We start from the raw sequence: 11,412 nt of genomic DNA on the forward strand, positions 1-11,412 counted from the left end.
AAAATTTAACGTTGCAATTATAATACTCAGTATATTCAACTATTTACTTCCATATGCATCTCTTTCAGTTAAATTTCGGAAGGGTGCTTGGTGTGGGAGAAATATCATGATATACAATTATTTATAAACAACAATATTACACGCAACATGTTTTTAGTCCGAGGTAACAGCGTTCCAAGAATGCCAAAGTCGTTGTACTTTGCCAGGAACAGTGTCATGAACTCCGGATCAAGTGTGTGGGTTCTGAGAATTGTCTGCATCGTACACGTTGTCATGTTTTATGAATGTTGAGTTTGAGAGATAGACGACATCTTCAAGGTATCAGTCAACATTTAAATTTCACGACCAACTGGGCAGCACATGGTACAGGAAGAAAACAAAATATTGGTACCCTTTGCGTGTTATGCGGCTACAGAAAATAGTCCCTGCTTGTAAGCTATACTAACTGACTGAGTTTGGTTTTACGCCGCTTTTAGCAATATTCCAGCAATATGACGGCGGCGACACCAGAAATGGGCTTCACTCATTGTACCCATGTGGGGATTCGAATCCGGGTCTTCGGCGTGACGAGCCAACGCTTTAACCACTAGGCTACCCCACCGTCCCTTGTAAGCTATAAATAACTACTAGTAGTCATATCATGTCATAATACATAACAATTATTTTGGGCCATCTCGGTATTCTGCTAACTCGTCGTGATATAAGGCATATCATCCTAAACGGTGTTAAACCTAACTCACACATCCACTAACTACACAAATGACTATATGATGTTTTTGGACATGGATGCATATGCATGATTATGCACTGCACACACGAATAAATATATAATCTGTTTCGCTTGAGGAACAAATTTAAATGTAATTATTTTCTTCTTGAGGAACAAATTTAAATGTAATTATTTTCTTCCCGCTAGAGGGCGTCGTTATGAGTATATAAGGGAAGGCGCGAATTCTAAGAACATTTCCCCCATGTATCTCGAGGTGGGATAGGTCTGCTGAAATGCCAAACGACATTCTCAGTTGTGGTGCGCTCGAGTCAAGTATTAAGCTGTATATTTGTAACATGGATCAGAACAAACCTATTTCTGACAAGTGAGACGAGATTTAGTTAAAGTTAGACCAATCTAAAGCAGAAATTGCTAAATCTGTAGAGAATAGATTGGAATCGTTTCGTTGCAAATTTGTAAAGACGTCTAACGAACTCACAAAGATAAAGGCTGCTAAGGATATGGTGTGGCAAAAATGAAGGTAATAAGGTCCAACATACTTTCAGTTCTGAGACTTTGGATAGTTTGGAGCAGATCAAGTTTGCCCTTGCATACAAGAAGTTTGATTACGCCACCAAGCTCGTCGATACAGATGTACAACGTATCCAGCAGCGTAATACATTGACAAGGACACTTCTGACGGTGGATGGGAAACTGTAAAAAAATATGTTTCCCGAGATCTCGCGGCTGACTCAGACGACGACGACAAGGGGATTTTGAGGGCTGAAAATAAAGCTGTCCGGAAATTCAAGGCGAGAAATGCGCGTTACACGGGGAGTACCTATAGTAGGCCACGAAGTGGTCGTGCAGCTTCAGCTACTGCCATTTCTGCTGAATCTGTGCTTAGAGTCAATCAGCTCTTTCGGAGGAGGTCTTCCAGCGGGACATGTTTCTCGTGCAGAAGCTTTGAATACTGGCGACATCATCTGGGACGGATACAGCTTTTTGAGAAGGGGGTGTGGGGGTGTGTGGGTGTGTGTGTGTGTGTGTGTGTGCACACACTATTGAGAAAAGGAGGGGTGCACACTTCATTTTCACCCGAGTTTCAATGTTCATTTAACAAACTTTCACCACATAAGGGGGGGTGGGGGTGTGTGCGCACCCCTGCACCCCCCCTCTGGAAGGGCCTATGCATCATTGTCTCTCCACCAGCAGACAGCAGCGATAATTTTGACATGCATTCTAAAAACTTCGTAACACTCAGAAATCTTCTTAAATAACCTTGTTTCATTTGTACCAAATATTATTACATTTTTATTTTGTAATGATTAAACGTTTTAGTTGAAGCTTAATCAAGCACAGTGATTTTGTTGTGTTTTGCTTTATAAATGGTAAGACTTCCGCCCGTATCCCCTAAATATTCATTATGCGCAAAACAAATATATGTCCATGATGTTATCAATGGTCTAGAAGCCATAAAAGTTGTTTTTAAAGGACACGGTGCATACACTCTTTTAAGTACCTGGATACAAACTCGCCTTATCCACCCAGTGCATGTCGTCAGCCATTAAAATGAAAATGGCGGATGTGACGTCATAACTAAAACTGCTAATAGTTTGAAAACTAATAATACTTATTAAAAAATGAACTTCTGATGAATCGGAGTAAAATAAGTGGTACTAACCAACAAAGGGTATAGTCGGGCAATCGAATTTAAGAGATGCTCGAAAGGTGTATTGTCCTAAACGACACAGGTGCGCCAAATGTACTCCGACAGGTGCAGGCCGAAGTTCCGTCTAGTAGAGTGCGTGCTGGTGAGTTGGCGCTTCAAGCACCATCACCTGTTTTCAATTAAGTTAGTGCACGCCTTAGTGCTTGGATCTGTAATAAATACACAATCACATATGTTACAACATATATGGAAACTATGTTATATTTTTTAACATCAATAATTGAATAAATGCAAATAATTAAATGATAAGGGCAATTATAATAATATTCATAGATATTTACCCACAAAATTTGATGAATGGTTTACAGTCAAATGTTCGAATTCTAAATCTGGTATCCCTCTGTAAGCGGCTCACTCATCGGAAATGATTGTGGTACCGGGAAGAGCATTGTCTTATATGATGGGTAGGAGAGTAGATGCGTCCCGTTTCTTAACGGGTACAAGGAAAATTGGCGGCTTTCTCAGCAGATTCCTCCAAATACCCAGGTGCAGTCTACTACACGGACCCGATGGTATAAACATTTACCAAATTTGGCTTCATCTATCTCCACAGTTGTCCCCGGCCCCCCTATTCGTGTATATCCACCAAGTTGTATGTCCTCCACACAAACCTCACGAATAATCACAAATGGTTTCGGTTGAATGTATTTCGCTACATTCCTCTACCTCGTGGGGAATTGAGGTCTCTTTGGCAGTATGTTCGTAGGACAATTTTTGCGCGAAGCAATAAATGAGAAGGAGTGATTTTCGCAAAGAAATATTGCTTCCTTCAAACCATGTGTTTTTTCGCAGGGGAATAGTGTTTTTATTGGATTGTTTACACTTCTTCTTGTTGCATTGGAATCTAAACTGGGTGAAGCGGTGTTTTTTCGACTTCCAACTTTGTATGTTAGTGATTTCTCCCTTGCAATTTCTGCAGGTACTCTTATTTGGTAGTAGTTTATTATCCTGACAGAATTTTCGGGCTGATTGCTCAGTAGAATTCTTAGTGGAAAGAGTGAAAAAGTTCAATCCCACAGTTTTTTTGCTACTGGGTCCAGGAGTGGGGGTGGGACTGTCAGGATGAACTAAATTACCGTTAGCATCGAGATGAGGGAATAATGATGCACTTTCATTAACACTCTCAATGGTGTCCTGTAAGTCACTGTCCGATTGGCAATCAAAAAGGTAATCCAGGGGTGAAGGCGAGGAGGAACTGTGGTCGGGAACCGTCACTTTAACTTCATGGAATCCGAATCGTCAGAGAAATCCAGCCTTCTTTTAGACATTGCTAATGGTACTGACAAACAAAACACTCTCTTTCAAATTTATAAACCTTTATTCTCGTAAAAAGCGTGCACAAATGTATGAAGCATGAAATGTACCAGCAACACGGTTCATGAAGGACACGCACCAACTTTTCAACCATAGACACGCCCACCAATCATGACAATCAAGCACAAGTATTACAATTCAACTCCAAGACGTCATCAGTCGCTGTAGCGCAGTCGGTAAATTGAGTGAGTGAGTGAGTATGGTTTTACGCCGCTATCAGCAATATTCCAGCAATATCACGGCGGGGGACACCGGAAATGGGCTTCACACATTGTACCTATGTGGAAAAACGAACCCGGCTCATCGGCGTGACGAGCGAACGCTTTAGCCACTAGGCTACCCCACCGCCCCAAGTCGGTAAAGCGCAGGACACAGAGGCGCCAGAATCGTATCCCATCAGAATCTGCAAAACATGTGAGTACATATATATGACGTTGTAACGAAATCAGTATATACTCACCACCGGAAGCGAAAGTATTAGAATTTAATGTGGACTGTGGGTAAGAAGGTAGACCAGGTATAAAGGAAGATGCAGGTTGGTGATGGAAAAGTTTTATCCGTGAAGTCGGTAAAAATAATACTTAACAGATACATAACGAAATCCGCACACCCAAATGTCCTGATGCATGTCAGTAACATCCAAATGCACAGCTCCCGCAACATATCCTTACCCGACTGGGGTGGAATGGCTGCCGTTTGTGCTGAACGATTTTTCACGCCGGCTCTACTTGTGATTGCATGCGGAAATATTCTTACCATGTAAAATTAATCTTTTGGATGAAACAAAAGGAAAAAAATATATCATTGTTGAAACTGTAACTTTATGATCCGGTAGGTTCACGTGCGTATTTATGTAATTTTATTGCCTTGAAGTTGACACTGTTACATATAAAAAACAAACAACTTGCGACTTACTTTCTGGACAATAAAGGCACATGATAAAATCCGGTGTAATAAATACAGAATATTGAATGCAACAGTCAATTTTTAAAATGTGTAAATAATAACGGCTTTAATGAATTATAAGCAATAAAAACAACCGGGAATGATGAACCCGGTACTTTGCTTGGGTATACAAATGGCGTGTCACCACGGGTAGCACGAGAAGAATACACGCTCAGCATGTGGACAGAAGAGAATGTTCAACTGTTAATCAACAATCAGCAGATACCCTGTAAGTAATGCATTGTAGTGCATTTTACATGTAGTAGTTACGTAAATGATTTTTTTCAAGCAATAATATATGTCTTTACAATGTACGGTTATGTCATTGTCGGGATAGGACATTTTTTTTACTTCAGTTCCTAAAGTTTATATTCACTGTAGGAAATATATTACTTCAAATTAAGTTAGCCTTCTATGCTGTGAACTGACATGATTTGGAATTATTTGGTTCGTATTAAGGCTTTTTTCAACATTTTCTTTCACGCCTTAAAAGTGCTAAATAAGTTGTCCCGTTAAAATGTCACCTAATAATACTTTTTCTGGAATTCCCCTTTTAATTTACAATACAATTAACAGTTGCATACGGAGACATTTACAACTTAATTTACTTGCACTATTGTATAGGATTGTTATAACATTAACAAATGAAATGGCCATGGAACTGCGCTAGCATGCATCCAAAAGATCCCTCACATATGACACTGTACATAAATATATACATCTTTTTCTGCCTGAGGGAAATGAAATTACACCACAACTTTGCTTGTATCATCTCAACAATGTACATAAAATCAAAACACAAAAAATCAGAACTCATCAACAGGACATTGAATCAATTCAAAAATGCACCCTTTGCACCGTCGGCTGTGCCTTCTCAATTAAAAACCCTTCATTCTACATCTGAAAGTCAGCTTCAACAAAATAATGAACGACTGACAACTGAAAATCATCAATTACAACAACAATTACTTCAACTTCAACTTGACTTGGATACTATTTCATCATCGGTCACTGAAATCCCTGAAGAAAATGTTAAACAATCTTCAACAATTACAAGTCTCAATGATAAGCTCAACCAAATTAACAACAAATATCTGTCTTGCCAGGACAAAATCCAAACTTTGAACACAAGGCTATCTAATAAAGAAAGCCAACTGAAATCATTTAATCGCCAAAACGTACAAAGACTACTGAAAAGGAAGGAAGACAAAATACATCAGCTGCTCCTGCAGTTACAAACTGTTATTTCTGAAAAAAACATCTTTAAAAAAGCTCTAATAACTGAGAAAGAGAGTACCAATTCTGTCCAAAAAACGAACAGGAGGAAATTGATTATCTGAAGAAGAACGTACAAAAAATTGAACACAGTTGTGCTTTTAAAAATGGAACAATATCCAGTCTTCGCCATCAAGTCCATTCGGCACAAGAAACCAACCACATTTTTGAAATAAAAATGAAACAACAACAAAAAGCAATCACCCAGCTTATTAATGAAGTGGACAGTGCCCTCAGGGAGACCTACAGTCTGAATTTCATCAATGAAGGCATCTATAGTGATAATTTAAGAGCAGTTATCATGCACCATGGAGCAAATGCTATCAACTCACATCACATGGCTGATACAATTAAAACAATTCTTGAAGGCCTGGCCAATATAAAAGCTCCTAAACTCCCTTGTCATGCAACAATTTGCAATATTCTTCAAGAAGCAAACCTTGTTGGAAAAATGCATGTTGCTGATGTGTTGCTGGAGCATCCAAACAGTTGTCTCCATGTTGATGGCACGACTGACCACCAGCGTCAGTTCTATAGGCACCAAGTGTCTATTACTTCCCTGCCCAGCATGTCTATGTGCATGGTAGAAACTGTATGTGGTGACACAACAACACAAATTAACCAGCTGTGTACAGTTCTGGAGGATTTTGCCAAACTTCTTTCCTCAAAGAATGAAGATTCACAACAATTATATGACAATATGTTGGTCAATTTAAAAAAAATATCATGACGGACCAACATATTGTTAATAAGATCTTCGAGATATTTGGAAACAATACGACACAGTGTATTGTCCAAATCAGAAGACATTTGGAGCAAGCTGAATGAAACTGAAAAAGTTCAAACAATAAATGTCAACCAATGATTTTGTCACCTACATGTGCTATTAGGTCTGGCTAATTCAACATCTCTGGCTATTTCACAATATGAAAATATCATAACCCATAATGGCAATTTGAACACCCTCAAGAGATCTTCCACCAGTGACAAGAAACTTGAATTTAGCCGTGCCGAGGATGTCATAAGGTCTGTTTCCAGCCTTGTTAATACTCAAGGCCATCCTGCTGCTGGACTCTCTGCTGATTTCAGCGCATTCATGAAATTCATCAACCAACATATCCATTTCAAACAATTCACACAAGTCGTTTCAACATCATCTTCCAAAATGTTGCAGCAACAATACATTACAATCATCACCTCAAGCAGTTCCTGGCCAGCATCACACATGAAAATAAACTCATTAAAGCTGTCAAATAATATCTATCCAATGACACCCTCCTCTCTGAAGTTCTTGTTCTTGCTCTTTTTCATCTCTACATCTCTCACCCATTTTACAGTTTAATTGTAAATCAAAACACCGCAAAGCATATCCTGGATCTCAATCCATATTTGTTCAAATGCAAAATTATCTTCTACAACTCTCAGCAAATCCGTCACTTATACTGCAACAGGATTTCATCATGTGGCCATCTTTTAAACAACAAGATCAGTCCTTCCTGTTGGCATCTGTGGCAAACCATCCCTACATTGATCTCACCTTGGAATGTCTTGGCCTCATCACAACTTATTGCCTAATTGATTTTACTCGTCTTGTTGGTAATCAACTGCCATCAGGATGTCATGCAGATGATAGTACTCAACTCAGATCTGAGTCATCATCTGTACCAAAATCAAACAGTATTGGAGAAAGTCAGTTTGCTTTTCTCAAACAGCTCCGTCGTTTTAAACCCAATGCGAGCACTCCTCACCTGGAAGCCAACATCCTCTGGGCGTACAACAAGCCATATGCTTGGTTGCAATCTCTGTCTCCTGAAGATCGCCACCTCAAGCTGGAACAAGCCCGCCTGCAAATGAAGGATTTTAAAGTTATCTGGCAGCAACGTCGCCAGAACCTTCACAAGCAGAGGTTGGAACGACTTCAGAAGAAGAAACAAGTTGAGACAGAACGAGAACATCGCAATGCAGTCAAGCGCTAGGAAGCCACACAGTCGGTCGCCACTCAAGGAGGCCACTGTAGTACACCAGAGGATGTGGATAATGCTCTCATTGGGAAAACTGAAAAACAACAAGTTGCCTATCTGTCATCACAGATCATCTTCTACAGAGATGTCGTCAAACCCAAAGGAATTCAAAGAAAGACCTATTTTTTGTTGGAGCTGCCACGGCTCATACACAAGCATGGCAAATATGCCACTATATATGTATGGAGTGGCACATGCGATATAACCAAAAATATTGGACAGACCAAAATGATTGGCATACGTACTCCAGGCACTCAGTTCCAGAGGAAGTGATAAGTACTTTCAAGGACATGTGTAGATATGCCTTCAACCATGACTGCCACATTAAATTTATCGGTTGTCCATACTATTCTGTCATGGAGTACAATAGGTACAAGGGATGTTCCGTGCCAGGTAGCTATGAAGATCATGATCGGGAGGTGGTAAAACAGGTAAATGCAATCAATGAGGGAATCACATTGCTTAACACGCAATTCAATAAAAATACATTGCAGTTTAATGCTGACTTGCTTAAAACCAGAGGCGCACGTCGTAATAGAAGGGCAAGTCGGCATGTAACTGGGCCACGTGGTCGACAGAAGATCATGTGGCACCTTCTGTATAATGGTTTACATTCAGGTGAGCTACTGTCACAGCAGTGGTTGAGGCGGCTTCACCTGGATGTAAATCGAGGAGTGCTACAGAGACCCACGGCAGTTACTTGTCGGTGTAGAACCCCAGGATGAGCTACAGATATCCTGAAATGAAGTGTTCCCCTCATTAAGACTTCACAGCTCCAAATGACACCAACAATGGAAAGCTGTGACCACTCCATACATATATAGGGATGTGTTCTGCCCACAATCCTTACTTTACTGCTATATTTATGGGATAAGGGGGGTTGGGATTTTTGGATGTAGTTATTGAATGTAAACTTATATTTAGCAAATGACACTTTTCCTGGTGCCATGTTATATTTCAAATTAGTCCATTGTGATAAGGGTGTTCAAAGCGAACCCCGATCACTGAAGAATTACGCCTCATATATACCCTTCATAATGTCAACTGTGTTTGTTAATATGTGGAACCTCTCTGGACTGTTGTGATAAGGGTGTTCAAGGCGAGCCCCGATCACTTTATAATCTTGCTGACGATTCACTTGGATCATTATCGCCTTCACCAAATCATTGAAAATGTAAATATATCACATGTGCAATACTCCTCTGGACTGGTGATAATGGTGTTCAAGGCGAATCCCGATCACTTTATCATCTTGCTGACGATTCGCCTGGATCATTATCGCCTTCACCAAATCATTGAAAATGTATATATATCACATGTGCAATACTCCTCTGGACTGGGGATAAGGGTGTTCAAGGCGAAGCCCGATCACTTTATCATGCTGCTGACATTTGCTTTTCATTATGCTCGTCTTCACCAATTCCTTCCTTGATATGCTCCTTTGGCTTGTGATAAGGGTGTTCAAGGCGAACCCCGATCACTATTATGTGGCTATTTTAAAATGGATCTTGATCATCTTCCACAACTTTTGAAATGTACATAACAAAATGTTGCAAACTCCTTTGGAGTGTATTCACCCCGATCACTATATTTTGGCTATTTTAACCTGGATCTTGCTCATCTGTACAATTGCATTTCAATGTATATAGAAAATGTTAAATACTGCTTTGGGATGTTTTGATAAGGGTGTTCAAAGCGAACACCGATCACTATCATGTAGCTATTTTAACTGTGATGTTGCTCAGCTTCACCATATATTATCAGTTTATCTCTGTAACCTGGATGGTATTCATGTTATACCTGGATGGTATTCATGTTATACCTGAATATCTATAGAATTTGGGTGGCATAATTGTATATTGTTTGTGCTGACGAGACATGATAATACTTGTGAACATTTGTTTTATGTATGAACTCACGAGCCACGAACATAGTCTGAGTATTTATATAATGTGTGAACTGACGAGCCATGGTAATACGTGTGGGCATTTGTATACGTTGTGTGCTGAAACTACGTGATCCTCTTTGTATATCGCACACACGACAGTGTTACAATTTTATGTAATCCGATGATGATGATGATGATGATGATGATGATGATGGTGATGATTTAGTGGAGGATAAACAGGAGTGCACCGCACAAAACATACCATATAAGTTTTTTGTACTACTGAGTGGAGTTTGGGAGAACCATAACGTGTGTAGGTATAAGTTAGGTTAAGCACCATGTCCCCAAGACTCTGTACTTCTCTCAGTGAAGAGACCTAGAGTTACCTACCTTTGTCTGTAGCGGGGACGTCCTGCCTGCTCACTGTCTGTTTACGCTTGCAAGTGCGACATCGATCTCAATGAAAGATTAGCAACGCTACCAAACAAATGAAGGAACGAACAGAAGGAAATGAATGAATGAATCATGATAGACAGCATTTTTAGAAAGGTTTTTCACAATAAACTGACATGACTTAAAATACCATATTGAGTGAGTATTGTTGTATGCCGCTTTTAGCAATATTCCCGCAATATCACGGCGGGGGACACCAGAAATGGGCTTCACACATTGTACCCATGTTGGGAATCGAACCCGGGTATCCCGCCTGACGAGCGGACGCTTTAACCATTAGGCTACCCCATCGCCCCTTTACCATATTATGTATTTCAGATGCAACTGACTTGCTGACAGAATGCTTGAACGTGTACCACAGTTTTAATATTTGCTATGTCACAGCGAGTAGTATGTATTGTTAAGAGGCCAGAAGCTTTCGCTTTCTAAGAAAACTAATGTCCAGTATGACCGTCCGATCACCTTATGAAAATGAATTACCTCTGTTAATCTGCATTTACCAACCTTAAGGATTCAGCGCCACGAACTTTGCAAACACGTCTCAATACCTAAGACGCAATGTGTGTAAATTTGCTACAAACACAAACAAAAATCACTGGCGCAACAATGCCGTGTGACGTCAAAATGTTGCTTGGTCGGCAAGTGTGACAAGGCTTCTTTCGGTGATTGAGACATGTTTGTATGCACTGTCATTGTAGATCAGCGATCTAGAGAGATTTTAATATTTTATTGTAGCCTGGGTCTACGAATTGTTTGTATACTTTATGTTTTGTTTCAAATATATGGGACAGAATTTATGGGACAAAATGAATTATAAATGAGAAATAATGTACATTGTTTTGTTCATTCAGCAATTTATGGTATAATGCACAGGAATGTAGTTTAGTGAGTATATTCAGCTTCACACATTCATTGGTCATTTAACGTGGGGCATCTTTTGCAAGAAATGAGTTAGTGTTTTAGGATCCGGTTCTACAATGGAAACAACGAGAAGACATGTGCTGGGTAGTGTTAATTAATGACGATGAAGCTGAAGATGAAGCGGAGCTAAACGTGTTTTTAGACATTTTACATA

The sequence above is a fragment of the Haliotis rubra genome, unplaced genomic scaffold (assembly GCF_003918875.1).
Source record: "Haliotis rubra isolate DU_JTF1 unplaced genomic scaffold, ASM391887v1 Scf209, whole genome shotgun sequence".
Taxonomy (NCBI): Eukaryota; Metazoa; Mollusca; class Gastropoda; order Lepetellida; family Haliotidae; genus Haliotis; species Haliotis rubra.